Source organism: Theropithecus gelada, chromosome 5 (assembly GCF_003255815.1).
Source record: "Theropithecus gelada isolate Dixy chromosome 5, Tgel_1.0, whole genome shotgun sequence".
Classification (NCBI taxonomy): Eukaryota; Metazoa; Chordata; class Mammalia; order Primates; family Cercopithecidae; genus Theropithecus; species Theropithecus gelada.
Window position 1 is genome coordinate 87769738 of NC_037672.1, and position 20997 is coordinate 87790734.

The window sequence follows — 20997 nt, forward strand, 5'->3', positions numbered from 1 at the left end:
AGATTAATAACCAGAATATATAAGGAGCTCAAACCACACTGTAGGAAAAATTTAATAATCTGATTTAAAAATGGGCAAAAGATTTGAATAGTCATTTCTCCAGAGAAGCCATGCAAATGGCAAACAGGTATATAAAAATGTGCTCCACATCATTGATCATCAGATAAATGCAAATCAAAATTACAATGAGATATCATTTCACTCCAGTTAAAATGGCTTATCTCCAAAAGATAGGCAATAACAAATGGTGGTGAGGATGTGGAGGAAAGGGAACCCTCATACACTGTTGGTGGGAATATAAATTAGTATAGCCATTATAGACAACAGTTTGGAGGTTCCTCAAAAAAAACTAAAAATAGAGCTATCCCACTACTAGTGGGATCCAGCAATCCCACTACTGGTATATACCCAAAATAAAGGATATCAGTGTATCAGCTATCACCTCCATGTTTGTTGCAGCATTGTTCACAATAGCCAAGATTTGGAAGGAACCTAAGTGTTCACCAACATATCATTGGATAAAGAAAATATGATACATATATACAATGGAGTACTATGCAGCCATGAAAAGAATGAGATTATGTTGTTTGTAACAACATGTATGGAACCGGGGGTCATTATCTTAAGTGAAATACGTCAGACACAGAAAGACAAACTTCATATGTTCTTACTTATTTGTGGGTGCTAAACATCAGTACAATTGAACTTATGGAGATAGAGAGTAGAAGGATAGTTACCAGAGGCTGGGAAGGATAGTGAGGGATTGGGGGTAAGTGGAGATGGTTTTTGTTTTTGTTTTTGTTTTTGTTTTTGTTTTGTTTTGAGACAGAGTCACACACTGTCACAGGCTGGAGTGCAGTGGCATGATCTTGGCTCACTGCAGCCTCCACCTCCCAGGTTCAAGCAGTTTTCATGCCTCAGCATCACAAGTAGCTGGAGTTACAGTCACCTGCCACTACACCCTGCTAATTTTTGTATTTTTAGCAGAGACAGGATTTTGCCATATTGGCCAGGCTGGTCTTGAATTCCTGGCCTCAAGTGATCTGCCTGCCTGGGCCTCCCAAAGTGCTGGGATTACAGGCGTGAGCCACTGCACCCAGCCTGTGGATGGTTAGCGGGTACAAAAAGTGTATATAGTAAGAAAGAATGAGTAAGACCTAGTACCTGATAGCACAAAAGGGTGATTATAGTCAATAATATTTAATTGTACATTTATAAATATCCAAAAGAGTGTAATTGGATTGTCTATAATACAAAGGATAAATACTTGAGGGGATGGATACCTCATTTTCCATGATATGATTATTGCTTATTGCATGCCTATGTCATGTACCCCATAAATATATACAGCTACTATGTACCCACAAAAATTTTAACATAATAATATTTTTTAAAAAAGAAATTAACTACCAGTGACCAGGCATGGTAGTTCATATCTGTAATCCCAGTGCTTTGGGAGGCCAAGGTGGGAGGATGGCCTAAAGTCTGGAGTTTGAGACCAGCTTGGGCAACATAGCAAAACCTTGCTTCTACAAAACATAAAAGTATCAGCCAGGCATGGTAGTAATGCCTGTAGTCTCAACCACTAGGAAGCTGAGGTGGGAAGATTGCTTGAGCCCAGGAATTCAAGGTTACAGTGAGTTTATGGTCGCCATGGCACACTGCACTCTACCCTGAGTGACAGAGCAAGACTCTGTCTCAGAAGAAGAGGAGGAGAAGAAGTAATAGTAGTAGTAGTTGCAATAGCAACTATTGAAGAAATTGCAGTAGCTTCTTTAGTCCCAACAATTAAGTGGTTGTTGGGAGGTAACAAGACAGCCAAGAGACCTTTTGGAATAAGGGGTATAAGACTAATTGGCACCAAATACCTGATTGCTCTGAGGATACAAAAATAAATAAATAAATAAATAAATAAATAAATAAATAAATAAATGGTAAGTTTGACTGAGAAAGGGTAGAGCCATTCTTCCATGTGTGCAAGCTCCCAGAACTGTTTAACAGGGTCACAGGAAGTGTTTGTTTGCAATACAGCTCCCCACAGCCCCAGGGGAGGTATGATGTGTAGTGGAGGACATTGAAGATCTGAGATGAGGCTGGGAATCTGCATTTTAACATTTCCTGCATGAAAAACTAGTGGTTCAAAGATGACACTTTGAGAAACATAGCATGAATTTGCTCACGATTTCTTTTAGTTTTTGCACGTTCTGTCTCCAGCCTTGTTTTATTTTATTTCTTTTTCTTTTTTCTCTATAAAAATCCTGAGCTTTCATTTTTAATCCCTATGAAAAATGAGTCATTTGGCTTATTGGTCACTGTATTTGTCTGTTCTCAAACTGTTATAAAGAAATACCTGAGACTGGGTAATTTATAAAGAAAAGAGTCTTAATTGGCTCAGGGCTCGGCAGGCTGTGCAGGAAACATGATGGCTTCTGCTCAGCTTTTGATGAGGCCTCAGGAAACTTACAATCATGGCAGAAGGCAAACAGGGAGCAAGCACCCCATATGGCTGAGCAGGAGGAACAGGGAGAGGAAGGAGGTGCTCTACATTTTTAAACAACCAGATCTCACAATAACTCACTTACTGTCACAAGAACAGCACCAGGGGATGGTGCTAATCCATTCATGAGAACTCCACCCCCATGATCCAACCACCTCCAACACTGGGGACTACAATTCGAAACAAGATTTGGTGGAGACACAGATCCAAACCATATGAGTCTCTTTTGCAGCAATTGTGTATCTCTGCTCTCACATGACCCACCACAGGATTCACAGGGTTGTTTTAAGAAGCTCTGAACTCAAGTGTGGTACAGCACCATTTACAATAAATAGCTCTTTAATGAGTATTCTCAAACTGTGAGGTAGATATCTTAATCCTTTAGATAGGAATTGCTGTGGTTCGAATGTGGGTCCTCTCCAAAATGCATGTTCATACATAATCCTCATTGTGGTGCTATGTTGTGGGAAGTCAGAGACCCTGAATGGAGGGACCAGCTGGAGCCAAGGTAGAAGAACATAAATTGTGAAGATTTCATGGACATTTATCAGTTACCAAAATTAATACATTTATAATTTCTTATGCCTGTCTTTAATGCAATCTCTGAACATAAATTGTGAAGATTTCATGGACATTCATCACTTCTCCAGTCAATACTCTTGTAATTTCTTATGCCTGTCTTTACTTTAATCTCTTAATCCTGTTTTCTTCATAAGCTGAGAATGTATGTCACCTCAGGACCACTATTGTACAAATGGATTGTAAAGCATGTATGTTTGAACAATATGAAATCAGGGCACCCTGAAAAAGAACAGAATAACAGCGATTTTCAGAGAGCAAGGGAAGATAACCATAAGGTCTGACTGCCTGCAGGGTCTGGCAGAATACAGCCATATTTTTCTTCTTGCAGAAAGCCTATAGATGGGTATGCAAGTAGGAGAAATATCACTGAATTCTTTTCCCAGCAAGGAATAACCCTGGGGAAGGAATGCATTCCTGGGAGTAGGTCTATAGACAGCTGCTCTGGGAGTGTCTGTCTTATGCAGTTGAGATAAGGACTGAAATGCACCCTGGTCTCATGCAGTACCCTCAGGCTTACTAAGATTGGGAAATTCCAGCCTGGTAAATTCTAGTCAGACAAGTTGTCAGCTCTTGAACCCTGTTTCCTGTTAAGATATTTATCAAGACAATGTGTGCGCAGCAGAACATAGACCCTCATCAGCACAGCGAGACATAGACCCTCATCAGTAATTCTAATTTTGCCTTGCCTTGTGATCTTTATTGCCCTTTGAAGCATGTGATCCTTGTGACCTACTCCCTGTTCGTACACCCTCACCCTTTTAAAATCCCTAATAACAACTTGTTGGTTTTGCGCCTCAGAGTCTCCATCATGGTCCTACCAATATGTGATGACACCTGCTGAGGCCCAGCTGTAAAATTTATCTCTTTGTACTCTTTCCCTTTATTTCTCAGACTGGCCGACACTTAGGGAAAATAGAAAGAACCTATGTTGAAATATTGGGGGCTAGTTCCCCCGATAGTGCTATTAAGAGCTGGGACCTCTTGGGAAGTGATTAAGTCCTGGGGGATCTGCCCTCATGAATGGAGGGAACTAGCTTAGGTCCTTTTTGCTCTCTTGCCCTTCAGCCTTCTACCATGTGAGGACACAGCAACATGGTACCAACTTGGGAGCAGACAGCAGCCCTCACCAGACACCAATGCTGGTGCTTTGATCTTGAACTTTCCCACCTTCAGAACTGTAAGAAATAAATTTACACTGTTTATCAATTACCCATTTATAATATTCTGTTATAGCAGCACAGATAGACTTAGACAGAAATGACTAAAATTTTAAAAAATTTGTCTGCTGGAGCCAGGCTCTGTGGCTCATGCGTATAATCCCAGCACTTTGGGAGGCCAAGGCAGGCAGATCACTTGAGGTCAAGAGTTTGGGACAAGCCTGGCCAACATGGTGAAACCCCCTCTCTAATAAAAATAGAGCTTTGGTGGCTTGTTCCTGTAATCACAGCTACTCAGGAAGCTAAGGCAGGAGAATCACTTGAACCCAGGAGGAGGAGGTTGCAATGAGCCAAGGTCAGGCCACTGCCTGAGCCATAGAGCAAAACTCTGTTTCAAAAAAAAATCTATTGGGTTTTAAATTGTACAATCATTCTAGAAAATGTCTTACAATACAATGTTGTATAAGCTAAGAATAAAAAGTAAAAAGATTAAAAACGGCCAGGTGCAGTAGTTCACACTTGTAATCCCAGCACTTTGGCAGGCCTACATGGATGGATCACAAGCTTAGGAGTTCGAGACCAGCCTGCCCAATATGGTGAAACTCTGTCTCTACTAAAAATACAAAAATTAGCTGGGTGTTGTAGCGCATACCTGTAGTTCCAGCTACTCGGGAGACTGAGGCAGAAGAATTGCTTGAACCTGGGAGGCAGAGGTTGCAGTGAGCTGAGATCACACCACTGCACTCCAGCCTGGGTGACAGAGTGAGACTCCATCTCAAAAAAAAAAAAAAAAAAAAAAAACAACAGTAAAATTTTAAAACATCCACTTTCCTTCCAGCACCAATTCTACAAAGCAAAAGCCACCACTGCTGTTGATATATATACATAAGCTTCATAAGGGTTTGTCTGTTTTCTCTAATACTATATCCCTAATTTTTGGCAGTGTCTAATGCATAGTAATCATTCAATAAATATTCATTGATTAAATGATTAAAGTAATGTTCTGCATGTATGGTTTTTACTTTGGTATCACATTTAGTGTGTATATATAAAATTATATTGTATTCTATATAATTAATATATTATACATTATTTAACCAATGCCTGAACTTTTAGGCTGTTTATAATTTTTCCTATACCAAACAATGCTGATACGATCAACCTTTTATGCACATCTTTGTGTACTTTTGTGATTCTTTCTGAAGAAAAATTTTTAGAACTGGAATTACAGTCTCAATGTGCAAACATATCAAACATTTTTTCTTTCCTCTACTTTTCTATTTAGGGTTTTCTTTTTCTAATTACAAAAGTAGTGCATGTTGTCTGTAACAAGTCTAATTATAATGCTAAAAGTTTATTTTGTTGTGTACGAGTCACTATGCCGGGATTTTTTGTGTATTACCCTATGTAGTGGCTGGCTAGGCCAAGGGAGGGTAGCCCATGGAAAAGCCCAAAGTAAGGAAAATTAAAAACAAAAAATTCTTCAGCACAAGAACAGATGAGGAAAGATTGTTTTAATGACAATACAGCAAGAATTACATGTTCTATAATGTAGCCATTTGGTTCGGGGATGAAGTACCTTTCAAAGGATGGTTACTTTTACAATAGTAAGTATAATTCTGGGAGCTGACCTTCTTGGGGATATAAAAGACCTCAATTCTACATTGTTGTGATTCTCTCATCAGGCAGACATCTCATACTAGATCTGTGCTAACAACTAATTGTTAGCATCTCTGACCTTTGGAGACTTTTCCATAAAAAGACAAAGGAGGCAATGGGAAACCACATCTACCAACCTGCGTTTTAATCTTATATAGACCTTCAAGGTAACTATTAGTTTAAGCAGACTTAAACAGAATCCAGATCATCGTTCTCATCCATCTTTTTTTGTTTTTTTGTTTGTTTGTTTGTTTGTTTTTGAGATGGAGTCTCACTCTGTCACCCAGGCTGGAGTGCAGTGGCACGATCTCAGCTTACTGCAAGCTCCGCCTCCCAGGTTCATGCCATTCTCCTGCCTCAACCTCCCGAGTAGCTGGGACTACAGGTGCCCGCCACCACACCTGGCTAATTTTTTCTATTTTTAGTAGATATGGAGTTTCACTGTGTTAGCCAGGATAGCCTTGATCTCTTGACCTCATGATCCACCCGCCTCAGCCTCCCAAAGTGCTGGGATTACAGGCATGAGCCACTGCACCCAACCTATTCTCATCCATCCTTATTGGACTCTTTGGTCAGTGTTAACTGACTCTTTCCTATAGGATAAATTCTTAAACATGAGATAGTAGTCAATTCTGCCAAAACTCAGTTGTTGTTTCTGAATTTCTCACATTGCTTAAGGTCAACTCCACCATGATGCTATAAAAAGACGTTTCTACATTTTTTCATATATTTGTGTAAGTTTGTTTTTAGATTTAAGTGAATTTTAAAGACGAAATTTACCTATGTATATGGTATGAGGAAGGAAACCTCTTACTTTCATATACAAGACCAATTATGTTACACTATTTATTACATAAACCATACTTTATCAATGATTACGGTGCCATCTTTGTCATATATTAAGTCCTAACAAATACCTAAATATGTTTCTACAATCTCTAATCTATTTACAGATCTACTTGACAGCTGTCGAACCAATACATGCCATTCTGATCATAATACCTTTAAGATAAGTTTGACCATTTAACATAAGAAGTAATAACCAGGCTGGGCTCAGTGGCTCACGCCTATAATCCCAGCACTTTTGGAGTCTGAGGTGGGTGGATCACCTGAGGTTAGGAGTTCAAGATCAGCCTGACCAACATGGAGAAACCCCCGTCTCTACTAAAAACACAAAATTACCTGGGCGTGGTGGTGCATGCCTGTAGTCCCAGCTACTTGGGAGGCTGAGGCAGGAGAATTGCTTGAACCCAGGAGTCGGAGCTTGCAGTGAGCTGAGATCACACCATTACACTCCAGCCTGGGCAACAACAGCGAAACTCTGTCTCAAAAAAAAAAAGTAATAACCAAAGAAAAAGTGGGGGAAAAAATCTTCCTGAGTTGAAGAAAGGAAAAAAAAAAAAAAACTGACATGGCAGACAAAATAGTCTAAAGGGATTCCCTACTACAAAAGAATGAGATCTTACACAAAACAAAATGTTTATTGCTGGGCTTCCAGGAAATAAGGTAAACCTCTGACAGTAGGTCCAAACCTTGAACTGACAGCAAAACAGAAGTCCTAAGACCCTTAAAAAGTCAGCTTGTCCTGCAGGCATATGTGATATTAGCCCTGCAATGTAGAGTTCAAATTTGGGGTCAATAGAAAAAAAAATAATAAAAACTGAAGCTGAGCTTTCCTGATTAAAGAAAGGAAACAAAAGTGACTCCTAGCAGAAGCTATTCCACTCACAGTTTCATTTGATGAATTTTCTGCAAGTTACAGCTAACCAAATCTGACTGTCAAACATACATGTTAATGAATTTCTTCTAAGTGAGAGCCAGCTGAAATCACAAACAACAGATTTGGACACTCTTAATTGTTTTAATTATGTATAAGATGTTTTAAATAAATAGGAGATCTTTTTTGTAGTTCATAAATGCGACGATTGGGTTTTCATGTTTTTGTGTGAGATGTGCCTCCCTTAAACCTTGTTACAATGTCAATACATTACCCATCTGATGTGGAAGAAAAAGAAAACAAACAAACAAAAATAAATAAATAGGAATCATAAAGCAATAAATTACAGAAACACAAATATGAGGAATAAAAGATTATCCCAAATGACTAGGTGTTAGAAGAAGTCAAAGTGGATTTTTAGCCATTAAAAATTGTTGAAGTAAAAATTTGAATATATGGATAAAAATTAGTTACAGCTTAAAACAGAGTTAGTAAACTGGAAGTTGGGTAGAATACATTATCCAGAATACAGCCCTCTCACTCCCAAATAGATAGTATGAAATAGAGATTAAGAGATAGAATTGAAAGATTGGAAAGTTGTAGCATATATCTAATTCAAATCCAGAAGGAGAAAACAGATAAGACTGAGAAGTGGCAATATTTGAAGTTATTATGGCTGAGAATTTTCCAGAAGCAATGTATGATATTGATCCACAGATACAGATGCAAAATGAATACCAAGGAGAACAAATAGAAAGAAATCTACACTTAAACGTATTTCTGTGAAATACAAAACACCAATAACTCACCCTACCACTCCCCTCACACACACAGAATGCAACTACTGAGATAAAATAGACTACTTATAACGTACTGACAATTAGAGTGACAACAGACTTTTTCACAATGTGGGAAGGCAGGAGACAGTGGAATAATATCTTCAAAGTGTTGAGAAAAAATTCTGTCAATCTTAAATTGTATACCCAGAAAAACTATCTAATTTTAGGAAATACATTGTGAAGTATTTAGAGGTAAAGTGCTTAAGAGTACAATAAATCTGTAACTTAACTTCAAACATTTAAGACAAAAATACATAAATATATGTGTATACACACGTATTTAAAGAGAGAGAGAAGCAAATAAGATAAAATGTTAACATTTGGAGAATCTTAGTGAAGGGGATATTTTGGAATTCTTTATGCTATTTTTACACCTTTAGAAGTATAAAATGATTTCAAATTTTCAAAGATAAAACTCCCAATAGCAATAAGAAATATAAGTACCTAGAAATAAAAGATATTAAGAAGACTACAAAGGAGAAACACACTGCATTGTTAAGAGAACACTTAGCATTATACAATGTATATAATTATACAGTTACACACTGTACACATCACAACATCCACCACATTTACCTACAAACTCAATGCTTTTCCTATAAAAATCCCAAAAGGAATATTTGAGTAACTTAAGCTGATTCTAAAATTTATATAACAGATAAAAGACCCCAAAATAATTAAAATAGCCCTGAATTTTTTAAAAAAAACCATGAGTGAGGACATGCCCTGTCAGATAGCAAGACTTATTATGATAAGTCATCATAATATGATATGTCATCTATGGATGACATAGTACTTAAGACAGCTTAGTATCAGTTCACATAGACAAAGCAATCATCTGAACAAAATCGAGAGCCTGAAAAAAAAAGGCCCACACTTATGTGGACACTTGATTTATGACAAAAATGGTGAACTATTCAGTTAATGGTGTTGGGACAATAGGCTATGAAAAAAAAAAGAAAATCATATATTTATCATATACCATACACAAAAGAAGCCATCTGTACTGTATTATATACAAAACTTGAATTCTCTTAGAGAACGTTATAGGGTAATTGTTGGGGGAAGTCAGGGACTCCGAATGGAGGGAATGGCTGGCACCGCGGCAGAGGAACATAAATTGTGAAGATTTCATTTTAATAAGGACATATATCAGTTCCCAAAATTAATACTTTTATAATTTCTTACAGCTGTCTTACTTTAATCTCTTAATCTTGTTATGTTCATAAGCTGAGGATGTACATCACCTCAGGGCCATTGTGATGATTGCGTTAACTGTACAAATTGATTGTAAAATGTGTGTTTGAACAATATGAAATCAGTACACCTTGAAAAAGAACAGAATAACAGAGATTTTAGGGAACAAGGGAAGACAACCATAAGGTCTGACTGCCTGCAGGGTGGGGCAGAATAGAGTCATAGTTTTCTTCTTGCAGAGAGCCTATAAACAGATGTGCAAGTAGGAAAGATATCGCTGAATTATTTTCCTAGCAAGGAATATTAATAATTAAGACCCTGAGAAAGGAATGCATTCCTCGGGGTAGGTCTATAAACAACTGCTCTGTGAGTGTCTGTTTTATGCAGTTGAGATAAGGACTGAAATACACCCTGGTCTCCTGCAGTACCCTCAGGCTTATTAGGGTGGGGAAAAAATGCTGCCCTGGTAAATTTGAGGTCAGACCAGTTCTCTGCTCCCAAACACTGCTTTCTGTTGTTTAAGATGTTTATCAAGACAATACATGCACAGCTGAACATTGACCCTCATCAGTAATTCTAATTTTGCCCTTTGCCTTGTGATCTTGTTCTCCTATTTTGCCTTTTGAAGCATGTGATCTTTGTGACTTACTCCCTGTTCATACACCCCCTCCCCTTTTGAAATGCTTAATATAAACTTGGTGGTTTTGCAGCTCAGGTGGGCATCATGGTCCTACCGATATGTGATGTCACCCCTGGAGGCCCAGTGGTAAAATTCGTCTCTTTATACTCTTTCTCTTTATTTCTTAGCTGGCCGACACTTAGGGAAAATAGAAAGAACCTGAAATATTGGGTCAGATTCTCCCAATAGATAAGATTTTTATAACCTTAAGGTAAGGAATTATTTCTTAAACAAGATTGAAAGGCACAGATATATTCAGCTACATTAAAATTAAGAACTCTAGCCAGGCATGGTGGCTTATGCCTGTAATCTCAGCACTTGTGAGGCAGAGATGGGTGGGTCACTTGAGGCCAGGAGTTTGAGATCAGCCTGGCCAACATGGCAAAACCCCATCTCTACTAAAAAATACAAAAACTAGCTGAGCATGGTGACGCATGTCTGTAATCCTAGCTACTCAGGAGGCTGAGGCACAAGAATCATTTGAAACCAGGAGGTGGGGCTTGCAGTGAGCCAAGATCATGCCACTGCACTGCACCCTGGGCAACAGAGTGAGACTCTGTCTGGAAAAAAAAAAAAAAAGAAAGAAAGAAAGAAAAAGAAAACTGAATGTCCACATGCAAAAGAACAAAGATAAAGATAAGACCTTTATCTTGTACCATATACAAAAATGGACTCAAAATGGATTAAAGATCTAAGCATGAGGCCTAGACCTATAAAATTCCTAGAAGAAAACATAGGGGAAAAGTTTCATGATGTAGGATTTGGCAATGATTTAGTGGAGATCACTGGATAATGATAAAGATTAGATAATGATTTCTTCCTTTGTATATGACACCAAAAGCACAAGCAACAAAAGAAAAAAAAAAGACAAATGGAACTACATCAAACTGAAAAACTTTTGTTCATTAAAGGACACAATCCACAGAGTGAAAAGGTAACCTATGGAACAGGAGAAAATATTTCCAAATCCTATATCTGATAAGGGATCCAGAATATATCAACAACTACAACTCAACAACAACAAAAATCAAATAACCCATTTTAAAAGTGGGTAAAGGCATGGAATACTGTGTGGCTATGAAAATGAATGAGATGGCCAGGTGCGGTGGCTCATGCCTGTAATCCCAGCGCTTTGGGAAGCTGAGGCGGGCAGGTCACAAGGTCAGGAGTTCAAGACCAGCCTGGCCAACCTGGTAAAACCCCATCTCTACTAAAATTACAAAACTTAGCTAGGTGTGGTGGTGGGCACCTGTAATCCCAGCTACTCAGGAGGCTGAGGAACGAGAATCACTTAAAGCCAGGAGGTGGAGGTTGCAGTGAGCCGAGATCATGCCACTGCACTCCAGCCTGGGCGACACAGCGAGACTCCGTCTCAAAAAATAAAATAAAATAAATAAATAAATAAATCATGTCCTTTGCAGCAACGTGGATGGAGCTAGAGACCATTATCCTAAGCAAATACAAAAACAGAAAGCCAAACACTGCATGTTCTCACTTATAAGTGGGAGCTAAACATTGAGTGCACATGGACACAAATAAGGCAACAACAGACACCAGGGTCTACTTGAGGGTGGAGGGTAGGAGGAGGGTAAGGATGGCCAAACTATCTGGTACTATGCAGATTATATGGGTGACAAAATAATCTGTACACCAAACTCCTGTGACACACAGCTTACCTATATCACAAACCTGCACATGTACTGCTGACCCTAAAATAAAAGTGAAAAAAATGGATAAAGGATCTGCTTGAGTAGACATTTCTCCAGTGATAATACATAAATGACCATCAAGCATATGAAAAGATGCTCAACATGACTAATCATCAGAGAAAAGCAAATCCAAACCACAATGAGATATCACTTTATACCTCTTCAAATATCAGAAAGAATAAACAAGAAACACCCAGAAAATAACAAGTATTGGCAGGAATATGGAGAAGCTTGGACCCTTGAACACTGTTAGTATGACTGTAAAATGGTACAACCATGGTGGAAAACAGTATGGCGGTTCTTTAAAAAGTTAAAACAGAACTACCATATGGTCTAGTGATCCCACTTCTAAGTATATCTCCAAAAGAACTGAAATCAGTGTTTTGAAGAGAGATTTGCAAACCCCTGTATCTAGAAGCGCTATTAACGATAGCAAAGAGTTGGGAGCAACCTAAATGTCCATCAATGGATGAATCAATAGACAAAATGTGATATATATGCACAATGGAATACTATGCAGCCTTAAGAAGGAAAGAAATCCTGTCACATGCAACAACGTAGATTACCCTTGAGAACATTATGCTAAGTGAAACAAGCCAGTTATGAAAGAAACAACACTGTGTGATTATTCCTATATAAGGTATCCAAAATAGTCAAATTCATTGATATAGAAAGTAGAATGGAGGTTACCAAGGGATAAGGGAAAGGGAAAATGGGAAGATGTTGTTTAATGGATATGGAATTTCAGTTCTGCAAGATGAAAAAGTCCTGGTGATCTATTTCATAACAACGTAAATATGCTTAACACTACTGAACTGTATACTTAAAAATGGTTAATATGTGCCAGGCGTGGTGGTTCATGCCTGTAATCCTAGCACTTCGGGAGGCCGAGGCGGGTGGATCACCTGAGGTCAGGAGTTTGAGACCAGCCTGGCCAACATGGTGAAACCACAGCTCTACCAAAAACACAAAAATTAGCTGGGCAAGGTGGTGTGCACCTGTAATCCCAGCTACTCAGGAGGCTGAGGCAGGAGAATTGCTTGAACCTGGGAGGTGGAGGTTGCAGTGAGCCAGGATCACGCCACTGTACTCCAACCTGGGTGACAGAACTGGACTCTATCTCAAAAAAAAGTGGTTAATATGATAACTTTTATGATTTTTTTTAACCACAATTTTAAAAATCCTATTTTAGTGCACATGTATAAGTAAGATATACAGAAATTCCTGGCTCAGTGACCCTTCTGGATACTGTGGGAGAAATCAAGTAGCAGTTGGAAGGGGCTAACACAGTTACACAGATCATAAAGTATGCTGTGAGACAAAAGGGGCAGAGTTGTTTGTTTATTTTGTATTTTGGGCTCGTATTTGCTCAAGAGCTTTATGTTTATCAATCAGATAATTTAAGAATGTTTGCTTAAATATCACTTTGGTTTGCTGAAATCAACACAGCCTAAGGATAGAAACCTAGTTTTTCCTCAAATTTTGCCATTACAGGTTGAATTATGTGGGTCCCCTCAGATTCACACATTGAAGTCATAACCCCCAGTACCTTAAGATATATTTTATGTTGTGTTTTTTACCACAATAAGAAAGTTAAAAAATATTTTTAAAATAAATAAACTCAAAATGGATCAAAGACCCAAATATAAACTATAAACTCTCTTAAAAGAAAACATTAAACTGGGCGTGGTGGTTCATGCCTGTAATCCCAGCACTTTGGGAGGCCAAGAAGAGTGGATTGCTCGAGCCCAGGAGTTTGAAACCAGCGCAGGCAACATGAGGAGACCCCCGTGTCTATATAAATACAAAAATTAGCCAGGCATAGTGGAGGACGCCTGTAGTCCCTGCTGCTCAGGAGGCTAAGGTGGGAGGATCGCTTGAGCCTGGGAGGTAGAGGCTGCAGTGAGCTGTGGTAACATCACTGCACTCCAGCCTGAGTGACAGAGTAAAACCTTGTCTCAAAAAAAATAGGGAAGAAGCTTTATGACATTGGGTTTGACAAAGATTTATTGGATATAACATCCTAGGCAACAAAAGGAAAAATTGACAAGATGGACTTCTTCAAAATTGAAAATTTCTGTGCATCAAAGGGCACTATCAACAGGGTGAAAGGGAATCCGTGAAATGGGAGAAAGTACCTGTAAGTCATATATCTGATAAGAGATTGATATATAAGATATATAGAGAATTCTTAAAATACAGTGACCAAGAAAAAAAACCTGATTTTAAAATGAGCAAAAGATTCAAATAAATGGTTTTCAAAAAAATACAAATGGCCAATAAGTATATTAAAAAATGGTCAACACGAGGCCAGGTGCAGTGGCTTGCCTGTAATCTCAGCACTTTAGGAGGCTGAGGTGGGAAGATCAGTTGAGGCCTAAGTTCAAGACCAGCCTGGCCAACACAGTAAAATCCAGTCTCTACTAGAAATACAAAAAAAAAAAAAAAAAAAAATTATCTGGGCATAGCAGCATATGCCTGTGGTCCCAGCTACTCAGGAGGCTGAGCCCAGGAGGTGGAGGATGGCTTGAGCCCAGGAGGTGGATGTTGCAGTGAGCCATGATCATGCCAGTGCACTCCAACCTGGGCGACAGAGCAAGACCCTGTCTCAAAAAAAAAATCGTTAAGCATTAGGTAAATGAATAACAAAACACAATAAAATACCACTTCACATATACCCATTAGAATGGTTATTACTTATTATTTTTAAAAATGACAACAACAAATAATGTGTTGGTGAAAATGTGGAGAAACAGGAACTCTGTGCATTGCTGAGGAAAAATGTAAAATGGAGCAGCTGCTATGAAAAAGAGTATGGCAATTTCTCAAAACATTAGACATAGAATTACCATAAGATCCAGCAATTCCACTTCTGGGTATATACCAAAAGAACTAAAATCAAGGTCTGAAAGGGACATTTGTACACCAGTGTTCATATCACATTGTGATTAGTGCATTATTCATAATAACCAAAAGATAGAAACAACCCCAGCGTTCATCAGTGAATGAATGAATGAATGAATAAACAAAATGTGGTATATACATACAAGGGAATATTATTCAACCTTGTCACAAAAGGACAAATATTGTATGATTCCACATATATGAGTGTGGGAACAAGAGTGACTTCTGACTAACCCTGAGTCCAAAAATGCCTCCATAATGTCTAGCTGTCATTACTTTTTGTGTAGGAACAGCTAGTCATTGTAAGTTTCCTCCAAAACAACCCTTAATGCTGTTAGAAACATCATAGGCTGGGATTCCTGTAGCACCTACACATTCCTTCCAGAGCACATCTATTGATACTTTTCCCCCAAGACATCAGCCTCCACAAGGATCTGAGAGTGCTAAGATCTACCTGTCTTGCAGCCCCCAAGACCATGTTTCTGTCCATAAGTTCCCCTGATAAATCATCTCATACCAACAAACTGTATTTGTCTGCCTCCTTCTTGATTTCTCAGCTTCTTTGGTATTTGGGGACCTCTTTGCACATACAGCCCTTTCACAGAACAATGAGGTACCTAGAGTACTCCAATTCATAGAGACAAAAAGTAGAATGGTGGTTGTCAGGGCAGAAGGGACAGAGGACAGGGGAACTATTGTTTAATGGGTATGAAGGTTTGGTTTGAGAAGATGAAAAAGTTCTGGAGATGGATAATGGTGGTGGTGGTGGTGGTGGTTGCAGAATAACATAAAAATGCTTAATGGCACTGAATTGTAAACTGAAAAATAATTAAAATAGTAAATTTTATGCCGTATATATTTTTCACAATAAAAAAAATGGCTCCTAGGGGCAATTGTAGAGTTGTATCTGGTGTTCCTAGTACAAGAAGACATGGATGTGCCTTATGTGTGTGTTAGATGAGCCTTGTTCAGGCATGAGTCATAGTGCTGTCGGCTGTGAGCTCCATGTTAATAAATCAATGATATATATTACATAAGCTGTCTGTAAATAGAGACACACATAAAACAAGGTTATGTGTTGATTGCTTGACAAAAGTGTCGTGACCAGAGGTTTACAGAATCTAACTCTGTATTTCCCCTGTGAACAATGTTCAGTGTTCACTAATTCATCGTTTTCAACAACTTTCAGAACATAACTATCATGACTAAAAAGAATCAGCTGGGACAGACGCGGTGGCTCACACCTGTAATCCCAGCACTTTGGGAGGATGAGGCGGGAGGATTGCCTGAGTCCAGGAGTTCAAAATCATCCTGGGCAACATAGTGAAACCCAGTCTCTAATTTTTTTAAAAAAGTTAAAAAAAAAAAAATCAGCTGTATGTTATAAACTCCACAATACATTACTATTTTTGCTTTAAACTATTCAATTATCTTTAAAAGAGATCTTTTAAAAACATCTTTTACATTTACCCACATATTTATTATTTGCAGTGCTCTTTATTTCTTTGGATAGATACAGATTTCCATCTGATATCATTTTCCTTCTACCTAAAGGGCTTCCTTTAACACTTCTTGTAGTGATGGTGTGTTGATCATGAATTCTTTCAGCATTTGTATGTCTGAAGAAGTCTTTATTTCATATTTGTTTTTAAAACATAGCTTTATTGAGATATAATTCATTTGTCATACAATTCACCCACTTAAATTGTATAATCCAATGTTTCTTTGTGGTTCACAGAGTGTGTAACCATGACCACCATAAATTTTAGAACATTCTCCTCACATGAAAAAGAAACTTTGGCTGGGCGCAGTGGCTCATGCCTGTAATTCCACCACTTTGGGAGGCAGAGGTGGGCTGATCACAAGGTCAAGAGATCGAGACCATCCTGGCTAAGATGGTGAAACCCTGTCTTTAGTAAAAATACAAAAACTAGCTGGGTGTGGTGGCATATGCCTGTAGTCCCAGCTACTCGGGTGGCTGAGACAGGAGAATTGTTTAAACCTGGGAAGCAGAGGCTGCAGTGAGCCGAGATTACCCCACTGCCCTCTAGCCTGGCAACAGAGCAAGACTCCGTCTCAAAAAAAAAAAAAAAAAAAAAAAAAAAAAGGAAACTTCACAATCATTAGTAGTCATTCCCCATTTCTCCCCCTGCCACCTCTTATCCTCTTCCTCCTACATCCTCATATTCGTTTTGAAAAATATTTTTGCTGAGTTGGAATTCTAGGTTGACTGCTTTATTCTTTGAGGAAGGATAGAAGCCACTGTCTTATGACTTGCATGCTTTATTTATTATTTATTTATTGTTTGCATGCTGCTTACTTTTGTTCCCCTGTATGTTCTTTCTTCTCTAGCTGTTTTAAAGGTTTTCTCCGTATCTATAGTTGTAAGTAATTTAATTATGATGTTCCTTGGTGCAGTATTCTTCATGTTTCTTCTGTTTAGGGTCTGTTGAGCTTCTTGCATTCAGGGGCTGATCAAATTTAGGAAAATTTTGGTCATGATTTCTCCTCTTTTTTTTGTTTTCGTTTTTGTTTTTGTTTTGAGACAGAGTCTTGCTCTGTTGTGCAGGCTGGAGTGCAGTCGCGCAATCTCAGCTCACTGCAACCTCTGCCTACTGAGTTCAAGCCATTCACTTGCCTCTCAGCCTCCTGAGTGCTGGCATTACAGGTATGTGCCACCATGCCCAGCTAATTTTAGAATTTTTAGTAAGGATGGGGTTTCACCATGTTGGCCAGGCTGGTCTTGAATTCCTGACCTCAGGTGTTCCATCCACCTTGGCCTCCCAAAGTGCTGGGATTGCAGGCATGAGCCACTGCACCCAGCCTGGCTGTGATTTCTCTAAAAAAAAATGTTTTTGCTATCTATTTCTCTTCTCCTTCTGGAGCTCCAGTAACATGTATAGCCCACTTGATGTTAGCACAGCTCACTGATGCTCAGTTCTTTTCTTTTCCATTTTTTTTTTTACAAGGGGCTTGCTCTGTCACCCAGGCTGGAGTGCAGTGACCTAATTACAGCTCACTGCAGCCTCAACCTCACTGGGCTCAAGTAACCCTTCCACTTCAGCCTCCTATAGCTGGAACTACAGGTGCATCCCACCACACCTGGCTAATTTTTTTTCTAGACACAGGGTCTCATTATCTTCAGCCCAGGCTGGTCTTGAACAACTGGGCTCAAGCACTCTGCCAGCCTCAGCTTCTCAAAGTACCAGGATTGCAAGCATGAACCACCATGCCAGCCTCTTTTCACCTCTTTTCTTTTATCTCACTATATTGTGTTTTGAATAGTTTCTATGCCTATACTTTTTATGTCATTAATCATTATTTGCAAAGTATAACTGTTGTAATTATATCTGATATGCTTTTCACCTCAGACATTGTATTTAACAATTCCATAATTTGTTTGTTTGTTTGTCATCCAAGCTGGAGTGCAATGGCACAATGTTGGCTCACTGCAACCTCCACCTCCCTGGTTCAGGCAATTCTCCTGCCTCAGCCTCTTGAGTAGCTGGGATTAAAGGCATGTACCACCACACCTGGCTAATTTTTGTATTTTTAGTAGAGACAGGTTTTTGCCATGTTGGCCAGGCTGGTCTCAAACTCTTAACCTCAGGTGATTCACCTGCCCCAGCCTCCCAAAGTGCTGGGATTACAGGCATGAGTCATGGCACCCAGCTCCATAATTTTTACTTGAGTATTTTTCTTATAACTTCCGGATCTCCTCTTACCATATTCATGTTTTCCTCTACCTTCCTGAATATATGGGGACAAATTTCAAATATAGTAGTTGTTTTAATGTCCTTGTCTGCAATTCTACCAAACATGTCATTTAGGGGTCTACTTCTATTAATTGATTTTTCTTCTCATTGTGTTGTGTTTTGCTGTTTCTTTTCATGCCTAATATTTTCAAATTGAATAGCTGGTACATATTTACTGTGAATTATACTTTCTTGAATTCTAGGGTCTTATTTTTTATTCTTTTAAATATTTTTGAACTTAGGTTACTTGAAAATGGTTTGTTTGTTTGTTTTGTTTTGTTTTTTGAGGCTTGCCTTTAAGCTTCGTTAGGTGAGACCTGAGTCGTCTTTAATTTGGGGCTGATTATTCTCTGTTACTAAGATAGTACTCTTCTGAGTATTATATTCGAATTAAATGACCCTTGTATGTTAGGAGGCCTTTCCTTTCTGCTCAGTGGGAACACAAACTATTCTCAGGCCTACATGAGCTCCACGGATTGTTCAGCCTGTTCCTTTTCAGTGTTCTTTCTCTGGCCTCCAGGTAGGTTCTTCATATGCAAGTACTAATCAATACTCAGCTGAAAACTTGAGGGGAACTCCCTGCAGATTTCTAGAGCTTTCTTTCTTTCTTTGGGTGCTACTTTTTAACAGGTTTTTAAAGTTTTTTACAAATATACTGGAGAATCATGCAATGCTACCAGCATTGGATCACAAATCTGCACATTCCTTTGTAACCAGTCCTGCAATGGCAGAAATTTTTTTTTTTTTTTTTTTTTTTTTTGAGACGGAGTCTCACTGTGTCTCCCAGGCTGGAGTGCGGTGGCGCAATCTCGGCTCACTGCAAGCTCCGCCCCTCCGGGTTCACGCCATTCTCCCGCCTCAGCCTCCCAAGTAGCTGGGACTACAGGCGCCCGCTACCGCGCCCGGCTAGTTTTTTGTATTTTTAGTAGAGACGGGGTTTCACCATGTTAGCCAGGATAGGGCAGAAACTTTTATCTCACCTTTATTGTTTACTATGACCCCTGCATTATCTTCAAAATAAGGAAACATGCCATCTTTTCTCTGGTATGACTTTCTTTGTTGAATGACTGCTGCTGGATGTATCTTCTTTCTTAGCTCTGGTTTGCCTTTTTTTACTGTGGCCATTACCATAGCATCCACACCAGCAGTGGGAAGTCTGTTCAGCTGTCCCTTGATCCCTGTCTGTCACAGAGATGATATACATGATCATAGTTCCCACTACAAGACCCAAGGGAATCTGGAATTTCATACCAGTGGACCCACCACATCCTTGCTTCAACATCTTGAATGTCTGAAAGGGGCAAAAAGCTAGAGTTTTCTTCCCAGGCAGTTTTCTCCTGCATAAATACTGTGTTCTGTGAATTCTAGACACCTTGTTCTCTAATTCTTAATTCTGTCTTCTCAACTCAAGGAGATTGCTAACCTTTGTTTGAGTTACTCTCCCTGTGCTATGTTCTGGAAATTCTCTCCAGGCAGTAAGCTAAGGTAATCATGGGCCTCACCTCATTATTTCTCCTCTCCTCTGTTAGTTCTTTCTCATCTCTCATCTCCATGACTTATTTTCATGACTTGTAAAATGTTAGAGTTATTTATTGCTCAGTCCTTAAGCTTCTTGTGCTTTTTACTCTCCCTAGTCAGCTCACCTGGTCACAGGACTTTAATATCATCATCATATTCATGACTCCTTAACTTATTTATCTAGTCTAAATCTCACTGGAGATTTGTTTTTTCATTTGCCTTTGTGATATCCTCACTTTGATGTCTAATTGTGATCTCAAACAATATATCTTAAAATTGTTCCTCCTACATTCTTCTTAATGATAACTTTTTTTTCATGGATACTAGGGATAAAGACCTGGGTATGATCCTTGACCCTTTTCTTTCTCTTACTCCTTGGATTCAGTTTATCAGCAAATCCTGGCCACTCTTCTACTAAAACAGTTCCAAGAATTCAGTCTTTCTCATCACTCCAATTACCACCACCATGATCCAAGCCACCATCATCTCTTGCCTGGATAAATTTAGCAGCATCTTAACTTCTCTGCTTCTCTTACCTGGCCTACTGAAAGTCTACTTTCAACACAGTAGCTGAATTCATCCTGATGAATGATTAGTCATAAGTTAGAGCACATCTTCTGCTCAAAAGGCTTCCCAGTTAACTCAAAAGCCAAAGTCCTTTTGATGACTTACAGAACCCAGTCCATGCCCACTCTGACCTCCCCCTCCCTACCCCTACGCACTCACTCTGTGCTAGTCACTTACTCTCCCTGTTGTTCCCCAACTATTTCAGACATGTTCCCAC

At 39.0% G+C, this 20997-nt stretch overlaps 1 non-coding gene and 1 pseudogene across 1 annotated transcript; one reads left to right on the plus strand and one right to left on the minus strand.

The window, feature by feature from the left end:
* Positions 1 to 7791: 7791 nt before the first annotated feature.
* Positions 7792 to 7896, plus strand: LOC112625638. The gene has a single exon (XR_003119718.1). It is a non-coding gene; the product is annotated as a small nucleolar RNA U13 (small nucleolar RNA).
* Positions 7897 to 19358: 11462 nt separating this feature from the next.
* Positions 19359 to 19977, minus strand: LOC112625159 (annotated as a pseudogene).
* Between the last annotated feature and the right edge of the window lie 1020 nt (positions 19978 to 20997).